The sequence below is a fragment of the Trichosurus vulpecula genome, chromosome 3 (assembly GCF_011100635.1).
Source record: "Trichosurus vulpecula isolate mTriVul1 chromosome 3, mTriVul1.pri, whole genome shotgun sequence".
NCBI lineage: Eukaryota > Metazoa > Chordata > Mammalia > Diprotodontia > Phalangeridae > Trichosurus > Trichosurus vulpecula.
In genome coordinates this window covers 208,252,274-208,265,541 of record NC_050575.1, presented here as the reverse complement: position 1 = coordinate 208,265,541, position 13,268 = coordinate 208,252,274, and the positions used below count along the sequence as shown (strand labels likewise).

Genomic DNA, 13,268 nt, shown 5'->3' with positions numbered 1-13,268 from the left:
ATAATTTCATGATCAATGCTGTAGATCTAGAAGTAGGTGGATGACGAAGGATACTGAATACCTAATAGAGGACAATTTTAAAGCAAAAGTCGGTAGGATTGATCTCCTATCCCTACCCCTCCACCTCCAACACGCTGCATTTAGTTCCTTTGCCCATCCTACAACCCTTGGCTTCCTCTCCATCAATCAGGAAGCCTCTTGTCTGAATGGTAGGTCTTAAACACAGTGCTGGACTTGGAGTTAGGAAGACTTGCCTCTGACATTTACTAGGTCTGTGACCAAGGACAAGTCACTTAAAATAGCATACAATATATTTAAATGCTTATTATGTACCAGGTACCAGGCTAACTTAAGCTCTCAGAGCTTCCTCATCTGTAAAATGGGAATTAAGAATAACTGTAGAACAGATCTTGTACAGTTGTTGTGAGGCTCAGATGGGATAGCATAAAGCATTCTACAAATGTCATTCATTATTGTTAGTGGTGCTCTAATCTTATTACTATATAATTGGTGAGCAAGCTATTTCCATCCTCCCAACCAAAGGAAAAAATGAAAGTAGTACAGAGTTCCCACTACTCAAAAATCAGAAGGAGTCAATGTGATAAATGGCACCGCCAAAGTTCACAAAAATAGTCCTATTTCTTACAGGCCAGTGATTGGATTGTCTGTCTGGATATGCTAAGAGACAAAGGGCCCTAAGGAGACACGCTGGCAAAAACAGAGATCTCCACTAAGTAGTCTTCCCAGACACAGGCTTGCTCTATTATTCCAGAAGGATGAGGGGAGCCTCATACCAGCATCTGGCAGAATGCCAGATACGAGCATTTGGGGGAAGCTAGTAACAGGTGGTAATGATACAGGGGATAGATTTGTTTTGCCCAACCCCAGAGGGCTGAACTAGGAAAAATGAATAGAAGTTAGAGGCAGATTTTTGCCTTAATAAGGGGAAAATCTAGCGATGAGGTTTGCCAAATGGTCTGCCTGTCACTGAAGACCCATAATCAGAGCTACATTACAACTTTTCAGGGATATTGTAAAGGTGGATTCATGTAGGGGGATAGACTAGATCAGGGCTGGGAAACCTGTGGCCTCAAGGCCACATGTGGCCTTCTAGGTCCTTGGGTGTGGCCTTTTGACTGAGTCCAAATTTTACAGAACACATCCTTTTACTAAGGGGATTTGTTCTGTGAAGTTTGGATTCAGTCAAAGGGCTGCACCTGAGAACCTAGAAGGCCACAGGTTCCCCACCTAAGGACTAGATGAATTACAAAATCACAAAAGTATTAGACTTTGAAGAGATTTAAGTAGCTACTTAGCCCAACCCATATCTGAATGGAATTCTCACAGTAACAAGCTGGCAAGAGGTCATCCACCCTTTGGTTCAAGGCTTCTAATGAGGAGGAATCCCCTTCCTCAGCCTCAGGCAGCCCACTAGACTTTCGGACAGCTCATGACTTCTGAGGTCCTTTCTGGCTTTGAGATTCTATGGGTCTATGACAGGAAGGGAGGACAACCTACCTCTGGGTCTTCAGGGAAGATGTTGTCAACCAGCCTCTTGTATCGTGGGCGAAGGGCACCACAACAGCCACACACACCTGGAATGAGAACAAAAGAGCCTTTGAGAAATGCTTCCCAGGCACTAAGGGCTGGGTGTTGGAGAACAGAGAAGTTCGTGAATTAAAATTAATGCTAGCTCTGCCTTTCACATAGCCCACCCTGGCCCAAATACATCCTGAATTTTGCACAATGCCAACCTATTTCTGATTCTGGCCTCCCCCTCCCCTTTTAACCAGACAAGAAAAAAGACCTGAACCAGGGTAAGATGAACAGATGAGAAGGATGTTCTCAAGGTGAGCCAGGCCCCTAAATAGAGTCCTGATGGGGCTGGGCTCCTGCAAGTAGTATCTTTCACAAGCAATTCAAGTGCCACCCCAAAATATAGCAGCAAAACATGCCCCAAATCTGGGACAGGGTTTTAAAACAAACTGTTCTACCCTTTCATTACTCAAATGGATCTGCAGTCTCAGTGATTCCAGATGTTCCCTCCAAAGAAGAAGAGAACAATCCATCTATGTCTGCCCATCCTATACAAATCCATAATTTCATCATAGGAGGTCCACCCAAGGTGCTGGAGACTTTCCTCACTTTCTTCTGACATCTGACCATCCATACAGAAAAAACCAAGTGGATGAAGAAAAAAATTATACAAAATTTTTGTTCAACTTTGGGAATAAGGGTTTTGATTGGGAGGCTACCCACCTACTTGCTCCATTCAGACATTCATTCCCAATTTCTTCATATTCTTCCCATTTTTGCTTTAACTTTTCCTCTCCTCCCTCCAACAAAAGCTTCCCCTTCCAAACTCTACATTTTATTAGAACATTCTCATTAAGACAATTACTTTGTAAATGTTTGTCAAGTCGAATTCACCAAAATGGTTGCTCAGAAGGGAGTAACATTAGAAGGGAAAGCTTAGGTCTATTTTTGGTTGATTAACAAGAATCATTAACATTTTTAGAAAACAGGGAAAATGAAGTCTAAAATCTTAATGCAAGTTGGCTTTACCTCATTTTTTGTATTATTGTTGCAGGTCTGGTAGGATTGATTGTTGTAATAAACCCAACTTTCACAATAAATACTAATGGGTAAGTAAATCTAAAAAAAACAATTACTTTGTAAATGATGACAAACAACAGATTATTAAAACTTGAAAATGTGTTGTTGGTGGAATTTTTGCTGTTTTAAAATAAAAGGATCTTCAAGTTGGAAGTGATCTCAGGTTAACCTCTCACCCCACGTGGGAATCCCTTCTATGATATCTCTGACATAGAGCCACTCAGCCTCTGCTTAACAGTTCCAACAAATAAGGGCCCCATATTAAAAAAAAATTCCACCCCACAGAGTCATATATTTAATACTAAAGTTACCTCAGAGGTCATCTTGCCCACCCTCTCTTTTTACAGAGTGGAAACTGAGGCCCAGAGAGGTTAAGAGACTTGCCTGAGGCCACACACAAGTCAACCAATTAAAGATTAATTTGAGTTATAAAGCTCCTCTTTTAAAATTCAATAGGACGATTAAACTTAGTATCCATTCACACATTAGTATGAATTACTTTTGTTATCATGCTTGCAACAATAATAACAGCTAGCATTTATACAGCTGTGATCAGTGCTTTACAAATATTATCTCATTCGATCCTCCCAACAACCCAGAGACATAGGTGCCATTATTATCCTCATTTTACAGTTGAGGAAACTGAGGAAAACAGAGGTTAAGTGACTTGTTCAAGGTCATACAGCTAGGAAGTGTCTAAGATCAAATTTGAACTCAGGTTTTCCTGCACTATAAATTGCTAATAACACAGCAAATGTCATATGGGGATCATGTTACCCGATATTTAAATCAATACCTGAGATCAAGGATAACAGTGAACCAGGAGTTTGGCTCAGAAGGTGAGTTTATTGAGTTCATGTCTCACTTCTATGGGTTGAACTTTTGAAAAATCACTATCCTTGATAGGCTCAGTTTCCTCATTATAATATAGTCTCTGAGGTAATGTTCATTTCTAAATCTATGATCCTATTGTCGAGTCCTGAAATAAATCAAACTCCTAAGTGGAGGAATAAGGTGTTTTTAATCACGATACCAGGGTCACAATCTGCCACCCAGGAGGATGTTCCATCAGGAGACTTACAGGAAAGTCGTATTACATAGCGAGGTGTCATGACGACACCCCAGCTGCTCTTGGAAATCTGGGCAAGGAAATCCACTTCATTCGGTTTGGTTTTTTTTTATCCTTCATGATCTGACACCATAAATCCCAATGAGGGATGCAAGGACATCAAAAGCCATTTGGCAGCTGATTTGACTCAAGCTGGCCTTGTTTACATGCAGGTCCCAGGGTGGGGACTTAGCTCAATGTAATGAAAAGTAAATGCCTCCAAGAGTAGGGATGCAAGGACATTACTAGAATTCTGACATTACTAGGATTGTTCAGAGGGAGTAGAAGATAATAGGTGATATTACATTTGATATTAGCAATCTTTCTGTCACTGTCATGGTAGCTGTTGGAAAAGGAAGCCAGGCCCAGGTGGAATGGGGGATTTTGGACAAGCAGAAGCCAGTTTGGGGCACTGGCCACTTGTGATGCACAGAAGAAGCAAGAGTTAATTCCAGAAAGGGAGACGCCATCTCCTAGACCAGAGCTGTCCAAAATGTGGCCGACCTGCAGCCGGCTTGAGGTCCGCAGTGCAATTTATGTGGGCCGGCCTACCAGCATAGAAATTTACATAAATGCTTTAGTAAACGAAGCCGAAGCCAAGCTACCCCAGAGCTCTCACTAAAATGGCAAATCAAAATATATGGTCTATTGTTTCAATAAAAACCTAAGGTTGGACAGCCCTGTCCTAGGCAATATGTGGCAATTTTACCATAGCAGCTACTAAGCCCTTAAAAATTATCTTCTGTGATGTGATTTTCAGCATTCATGCCACAGAATACCAATGCCTGAATTAAAATATCAGGACTAGTTTGGAAGTCTACAAATGTCAACTTCTCCCAGTGCCACCCTTTTTCCCAATCTGCATTGGTCTAACCTTTCCTGCGCTGCCCCGGTTTTCCTCATCCTATTGTTCCCTGTCCCCTAAGCTGGGAAGAGAAAGAACAGCTAAAGGAAAAAAGGAAGAGAAAAAAAAAGAAAAGAGAGGAGCAAGCTCTCTGTTCTGCCCTTCTCCCACTGCCTGCGTTCTTCTTTGTCATTTCAGTATTCATTGATTTCCTTACTCCCAGGGACAGAGACTGACATAGCTGTCCTCTGGAGGGCTGAGAGTTTGCTCGGTTACTTTTTATTGTTTGATCTCACCTGCGAATGTGGAGGGTTTGCTTTACACGGCTCAATAGGCCCTGTGAGTTGTTCTGTATTGTTAATCCCTTGTGAGGGCCAGGGGTCTGCTTTCTATTACTGTATATTGTCTAGCTTCATCTCTCCACTAGACCTTCAGCAGGGGCTGCATCTGTTCCCTTTGTATCCTTCACCTCACTGAGCATAGCCCTGAGCACAATAGGGATTCATTCATTTTTTCCGTTCATTTATAGCTTAGTAAATATTCCCCCAGTAACAAATCATCCAACAAATACTGATCAAGGACAGACTTTCCCTCTTGGGAGTTGACGCAGGCTAGTGGTTGAGGCCTTAGTGGGCCTGAGCAAAGATGCTTCCCCAGGAAAGAGGAGCGAAGTTCAAGCTGGGATCCAAGTGAAAGCACAAGTCAGAAGCCAAGCTCTGTCAGACACTGGAGTTTCTAGGAGACAGCAAAAGTCCAATGGGCTAAATGGAAGTGGGAGTAGGAGCTAGACATGTCAGGACACCTCCTGATCTCCATGTTTGTTCACTTCTCTATCAAGGGTTGTCATCGAAAAGAACCAACCAGGTTATCACAGATGTCTGAAACACTCTTTCTCCTTCTTCCCTATTACTGAGTCAGTGGTTGTGTTGTCATGGAGGTAGCACCGTGTCAATGGACAGAGAATTGGCCTTGTGGGTGGTCAGGAAGACCTGGCTTTAATTCCACCTCCTGGCTATGTGACCCTGGACAAGTTATTTTACCTCTTAGTGTTCCCAGGCAACTCTCACAAGGGTTTAAAAACCTTTTTTTGTGCCATGGATCCCCTTTGGCTATCTGGTGAAACCTATGGATCTCTTCTCAAAATGTTTTTAAATAGATAAGAAAACCAATTAAGTTCAAATAAAGATGTAATATTTTTTCCCCATCCAAGTTTGTGGTCAGAGGACTCCATGTTAAGAAACTCTGCTTTAAAACTATAAGCAATAAGAAAGGACAAATGAACATTAGTAGAAGAATTTCCTAACTGGGCACTCCCTTCCATAGATAAAGTCAAAGGTCTGGTTAAAAGATACATACATTCATACATATATGTATACTTATACGTATACATATACATACACGTATAGAGACAGAGAGACACAGAGACAGAGACCCTTAACTTCCTCAAATACTATGACTGTACCAAGTCTCAGGAATCTGTAAGTATATCACCAGCATAGATTATTAACCTATTTTCCCAGTCGGTCTTGAAAAACTAACTTTATGGAAATTTGAAAGACTGCAGGGTCATTGAACAAACCTAAATATATCACCTAGTATTCAAAAAGGCCATACTGAGCTTAGGAGTCCATCTTCCATATGTTGTTTTTCCCCATCTGAAACATATTGAATGCTCCCAGGAGTTCCAATTTGATAAATATCACAGCCCCTTTCCAAAACTGGTCCATCAGGTCACACTATATCAAGAGTAGGCAGTCTTGGTCCCAGATGACATTGTTCAAGATTCTAAGGCACTGGCAGTCCCATAATTTGTTTGTCCTCATTTTTACAAACAGCAATAGGAAGAGAGAGGGCCAGATGGACTCTTTCTACTATCTGTAATACCCTGTTATAGTAATTGGGCAGCTAGGTGGCACAGTGGATAGACTGCCGGGTCTGGATCAGGAAGACTTCAGTTTAAATCTGGCCTCAGACACTTCCTAGCTGTGTGACCCCGGGCAAGTCACTTAACCGTGTTTGCCTCAATCTCCTCATTTGTAAAATGAGGTAGAGAAGGAAATGGCAAACTGCTCCAGTATCTTTGCAAAGAAAACTCCAAAAATAGGGTCACAAAGAGTCAGACACAACTGAAACAACAAACAAGTTATAATAACTAGCCTGTTCTGAGCCTAGGGGGCAATCTAATAGCCCCTAAGAGCTACTCTTCTTCAGCTTTTAGGGAATTAATTTTAGATGAAAAGTTCTAAGTTTAGTTACAATTTCTCTGAGTTCACAGCTGGGAAAATTCCTCCTGCTTAGGCAGAGATTGAACTCTCTTCCTAACCTTACATTCATATCTATTTCTAGTAAATCCCTGGCCTCTGTGGTTGAGACAAAATTCAATTTACTGGAAATATTTGAGTATAAAACCAAGCAAATTACATAATAGTGTCTTCAGATAGACAGGCAATGGGAGAGAAAGTTGGGGAAAGAGTTGACCTCTGCCTGGGACTTTATCCAGCCTGGGTCCTCTTCTCCAAGACGCCTGCAGAGCCAATGACTCTCCTCCATATCACCCTTTTCTACCACAGCACATTCTTTCCTCTGATCCCCAAAGTCGTACCAAAAATGCCATGCCTGCTCCAGCCTTTCAAATCCAGACGCTCAGAACCTCTCCCTCTGGTTTGGAGATAGCTTCTTCTTTTTATACAAATTCATCAGTGTGTGAGACAGTTTCTCACACAAATGCTTTGATGTTATGACTTACCTAAGGTCACACAGATCCTTGCCTCTAAAGTCAAGGGTCTTTCTACAACTATATCTCTTAAAGAATTGCCTGGGGCACTAAGGGGTTAAATGCCTTGTCTATGGCCATACCACCAAGTAAGGATGTAGGGAGCTAGGATGTGAACCCAGACTTGCTGACTCCAAGATCGTCTCTCATGGCTCATAGATTTAGGTTTGAAAGGACTTTACTGGTCATCTTGTCCAACCCTCTCAGGTTACAGATAAGTAAACTATGGCACAGAGAAGTTAAGTTACTTGTCCAACATCACACAGGTAAAGAGCAGAAAGAAGGATTTGAACTCAGGTCTCTTTCCAATGCATGATTTTACTGAATTTTGTGTCCTGAAAAATATATCAAGCACAGTGCACCTTGACATTTAAATCTGTTGCCTGAAAACTCTCACCTTTAGTTCCTTGCACTGTCAAATAAGTAAATTGGCAGCAATTCATTTATTCATCCTACAAACACAGTCACTCATGCCAATCTCAGTGCAGCCAGAGGCTCCCCAGCCTTGCTGTCTAGGAAACAGATGTTGTAAATGAACAATTCTAATTTGGTGCAATAAAGGACTGCAGCTGGCACAGTCAGTTAAAAACTCACCTGTTATGATCCTGGGTAAGTTCATTGCTCCCTCTGGGACTGAGTTTCTTCCTCTATAAAATGAAGGCATTGGACTAGATGACCTCTGAGGTCCCTTCTAGAATTAAATCTGTGAACTAGTTTTGACCCCCCCCCATTTAATTTTAATCTCTAGATGGCTTATTGAGTTGCCTGTTTAAGCAATTTGTTAAGTGATTCATCCAAGGTCATGCTACCAGTGCATTTTAGAGATAGGACTCGAACATGGATTTTCTTGACTGACAGGTTGCCTCTCTACTAAACTTGCTGTGTCATGATAGGTGTTCCTTGGTAACAAAGGCAACAGCCAGCCTCACTCACCTGTGTCCTTCTTCGCCTGCTGAAGTAGAAGTATACCCCACCCCCCACAACCTTTCACTCAGCCAGCCTTTTCCATCTGCTCCATTCACTCCCTTGTTCAGCTCCATTCCCCAGATAACTGAATGAGGTGTCTAGGGCAATGGTGTCAGACTCATATGGATTCCTGTGGGCTATATACTGACTTAGAAAACCACAAACTAACATCTGTGTTGTGTTGTATTTTTATTTCTTTTGTTACACTTGATTTGTTCAGTTGTTTTTCTGGTCCTGTCTGATTCTTTGTGACCCAGTTTGGGGATTTCTTGGCAAAGAAACTAGAGTAGTTTGCCATTTCCTTCTGTAGATCATTTTACAGATGAGGAAACTAAGCAAACAGGGTTAAGTGACTTGCCCAGGGTCACACAGCTAGTAAGCACCTGAAGCTGGATTTGAACTCATGAAGATAGTAAGTCTTCCTTAATTCAAGCCCAGTGCTCTATCCACTGCGCCACCTAGCTGCCCTTCATTTTGCTACACATGTCCCAATTTTATTATAATTTGGTTCATGTAGCACTCCAGAATTTTGCCAGCACTTGCCACCTGGAGTTTGACACCTCTGTGCTAGGGAATATCTCTTTCCCTGTAGGTTACACCCCAAGTGAGTTTCCCCCATCTCCTCCCTCCACCTTTGAGGCAGGTAAATTTTTTTCCATCATAGTTCTGCATAGTTTATTCCCAGTCACTCCCAATATTTGTGCTTCTTAAACTTGTACACCGCAACATCCAGAAGAAATCAAACATAGTAGCATAATTTTGGAAAAACCCAAGGACATTGACTACTGGAGGAAGAACTTACTATCTGACAAAAACTGCTGGGAAAAATGGAAAGTTTCCAGTTCCAAAAGCTGGAAGAGTAAAGCAATCAAAAAAAAATCATATTTAGAATATCTCACACAATATATCACAATAAGCTCCAAGTGGATACATGAATAAGATCTAAAAGGTCAGACCATGAATAAATTAGAGAAGAGGAAATAACCTTTCACAACTATGGATGGGGGGTAAGTTGGCAAAATAAGGGAGAAAATCAAAACCACTAAAACAGAGAATTTAATTACAGAAAATTTAAATGTTTTTTGGACAAACAAAATCAATGCAGTTAAAATCAGAAGAGAAAGAGTTAATTGGGAAAAAAATCTTGACTGCAAATTTCCCTGACGAAGGTCCAAAAATCAAGCTATATAGGCAATTGATTCAAACATATAACAAGAGCCCTTCCCCAGTAGCTAAATGGTCAAGGATATGAACAGAAAGTTTTCTAGAGAAGAAATGAGAGCAATCAACAACCAAATTTTAAAAAATGCACCAAATCACTAAACAGAAAGGGGGGAGATGCAAGTTAAAACAAGTTCTAGGTTCTACCTCACACCATTATCATTGGTTCAATTTTATTTAGAAGCATTAACTAAGGAACTATTATATGTAAGGCTTTGGGAATTGGAAGACAAAAAGTACAAGTCCCTGCCCTCAAGGAGCTTACATCCTGCTGATAATAACTTGACATTTATATAGTGGTCTAAAAGTGGCAAAGCACTTTATATACATTACTTGAGCTTCATGACAACTCTCTAAGAAGATACTAGACTTTATTATTCCTATTTTATGGACAAAGAAACAGCCTCAGGCAGGTCAGACAGCTTGCTCATGGTCACTGGGTAGTCAGTATCTGAGTTAGGATTTGCCCCCAGATCATAACTCTAGCTCTAGTGATCTTATCCACTATACCACACAGATGGTTTAGGTTTGTTCTCTTTCCAACACAGCTCCTACCTTCTACAGAGAGTGGAGGGATGGGACCACCTCTCCACCTGATACTTTCCTTAATCACTGGTACATGTCTATTTTGCTTAGCCTAAAAGTGCCAGGGTCTCCCATTGCATCCTGGGTCATCTCCAGTCATCCTGGTGAATATCTGGCCACTGGACCCAGTTGGCTCTGAAGGAGAAAGTGAGGCTGGTGACTTTGCATAGCCTTCTCTCACTCGAGTGAAAGTCAACTGCAAGTCATGTCATCATTTCCCTGATTCCATGGTCCTCTTTGAAAACGAAGGACAAACACAACTGATTTGGCACCAAAACAGTATGATCTAACTAACTACCAGACAGCGGGACCCTAATAATGGTGAAGCTCCATGCCGTATTGCCAATTCCCAGCAGAGAGTAACAGAGCCCAGAGAGCAGTAATTGTCTCAGACTCCTAAAGCTCCAGCAACACTGAAAGGTGTGTTTGAAAGTCTTAAGGTTACAAAACCCTGGTCTATAAAGCTCTTGGATCTAACAGTCCTGGCATCATATAATGTCTGGGGCCTCCAGACTTCTTTCCATGTGGTCGTGTCGGGGAAGGGCCAGTACAGCCCAGGGACCATTATATCTGGCCCACCTTCACTTCCTGAGCAATTCATTCCACCTAGTCAGTCACTGACTCTTGTGTTCATTCATCATAAATAAAGCACCTACAGTGCGCCAGAGATGTCAAATAATTAGCCCAAGGTCACATAGGTCAGAAATTGTTGTTTTTGTTTTTAGACTTGAAAGGGAATTTACAGGTCATCCAGCTCAATTTCCCAAAACTATGTTAGAAAAGAGGAAGCTGGGGCCAGGAGGTATAGTATGACCTGTCCAAGGTCACTCAAATTCTAGTTGTATTATGTTTTGATCTTTAAGAGTGGAAAGCAAATTCACAGATTATCTGGCCAAATTTTTCATTTTAGAGTTGGGGGGGAAGGGGTGCCTGAGAAAAATGAAGTGACTTGCCCAAGGTCACACAGCAAGTAGTAGAAGAGTAATTTCCACCAAGTCCTCTGGTTCCCAATCCAGCACTCTTTCTCTTTCTTCCATAACATGCTGCTTTGGGTTCTTGGTTTTTTTATACTAACAGGACCACTGCTTGAATTCCTGATTTCATAGCTATTCCGTTCTCTATAAAGGTTAGATGGAGAAAGGACAAAGCCCTTTTATAAATATAGGTTTCAAAAGAAACTGCAGATGTGGGCTAATTGGCATTGATTCTTGGTATTTTGTACAAAGAGCTTTCATACTGAGGGTGAGCTTCAAAGAAAAATGAATGGCTAATTGACATCATGGTCACCCAGGTAACTGTATCCTGATATATCACTAGATTTGCAGATTTGCTTATCCCATTTTCTCCATATTTTTTGGTCTGACTTAGGAGAGGAGAGAAAATGGCTAAAGAGATATTTTGGAAGCCTGCACAGGGTATATATAAAGCCATCTGTTGCTGAATAGATTTCCTGGCTAGGTAATCAGAGTGAGCAGCAGGAGGTCATGAGGCAAATATATAGAAAAAAAAGTCTTCTACGTGACAAGGCAAATACTTAGAAAAATTCTGACATTAAGCCAAACTACTTCTGTTTAGCCCAAAGCACTACTAAACTTTCATGTGCCTCAGAAGGCTTTTGACAATACAAAAAAAATTCAAAGTGAATTGCTAGCAAGGAATTGATTATCCTGGAAATTTAGCCCAATAGTAGAGTAAATCAAGCAGAGACTGAACAAGAGTTGATAATAGTAAAAGAAGGTAATCTGTGCTTACGTATTATTTATCTTCAAGTCTTGTTTCAAATAACATTTGTCTTAACGCTAACATGCAACAATAAGTTATTTAATCAATATATATGCTATTATTTTAACAAAATCATATGTTTATTACATATTTGGCCCTTGTTGCAACTAACAGAATTGCAGGCCCAATGACTTCAGAGGGAAAAACTATACCCTCAAGGGGATATCCCTAACAGATTTAAAGAAATTTCAGTAACGGCAAATGTCATTGAGGTTTCTCAACAGCACTAGAAGCAACCTTAATTATAGGTTTTAATAAGTCTAAAGGGAGAGCATATGATGAAATATAAGTTTCCCCAATATTAACTCACCTGAGTAAGAAAAAGTCAAGCTAGTGGGAATAAGCCTGTGAGAAGATCTTTGCCAGTCATGTTTGTTAAGAGGGGGAAGGAGGAAGGACACCATAGGCTCTAAGAGTTACAGCTAGGATTTAGAACCTCAGGACTATCTACATCTAGACCTCAGTTTCCTGATCTGTAAAACTGGGAAAGGGAAGTACTAAAAATAATAGCTAACATTTATATATGGCTTTAAAGTTTGCAAAGTGCTTTTCATGGGCCAGCTAAGTGGCACAGTAGGCAGAGTACCAGGCCTAGAATCAGGAAGATTCATTTTTCTGAGTTCAAATCTGGCCTCAGATACTTACCAGCTGTGTGACTCTGGGCATCTAACCCTCTGTCTCAGTTTCCTCATCTGTAAAATGAGCTGGAGAAGGAATGGCAAATCACTCCAGTATCTTTGCCAAGAAAACCCCAAATGGGGTAACAAAAAGTTGGACAAGTTTTTTTTTTTTGAAAAGTTGCTTTTTGGACAAGTTGCCAAATCCAATGAGCTTTTAAAATCCTCCTTTTCAACATCTTTGCAGATTTTGACATTTAACTACACCCCCACTCCCCATAATCTCTTGTACTTTGGCTGCAGAGTTACCACAGCCTCAGTTCTCTTGTTCCTCTAATCAGGGGTGGGGAACCTGCAGCCTGCCCTCTAGGTCCTCAAGTGCAGCCTTCTGACTGAATTCAAACTTCACAGAACAAATCCCCTTAATAAAAGGATTTGTACTATAAAACTTGGACTCAGTCAAAAGGCCGCAACCAAGGTCCTAGAAGGCCACATGTGGCCTCAAGGCTACAGGCTCTCCACCCCTACAAGAGTCTAACTACTCCCTGTCTGCCTTCTTTGCCAACTTATTGTCCTCCTCCTGGATCAAGAGAACCAAAATAAACTCAAGATCAAGGCAGGAGACAGTAGCCAGAGATCAAGATAAGAGTTACAGGTCAAGACTAGGCAAGCAACAGGGGGAGCAAAAGAAGAGACAATATCCCAGGGACAAGATGTTCTTGAAATAAGGCATTGGCTCCCTCAGACAGGAAACCT

The 13,268-nt window shown here is 41.2% G+C and overlaps 1 protein-coding gene across 2 annotated transcripts in view; it reads right to left on the bottom strand.

Moving 5' to 3' along the window:
• The window catches only part of EFR3B (EFR3 homolog B), a 67,562-nt gene extending 65,963 nt beyond the window's left edge, over window positions 1-1,599 (bottom strand). Inside the window, exon 1 of one of the 2 annotated variants that reach the window (XM_036749525.1) lies at window positions 1,519-1,599. The gene's annotated coding sequence lies outside the window, so the exon portion shown is untranslated. The remainder of the gene's footprint in view (window positions 1-1,518) is intronic. The other variant, XM_036749524.1, reaches the window with a different exon arrangement.
• Between the last annotated feature and the right edge of the window lie 11,669 nt (window positions 1,600-13,268).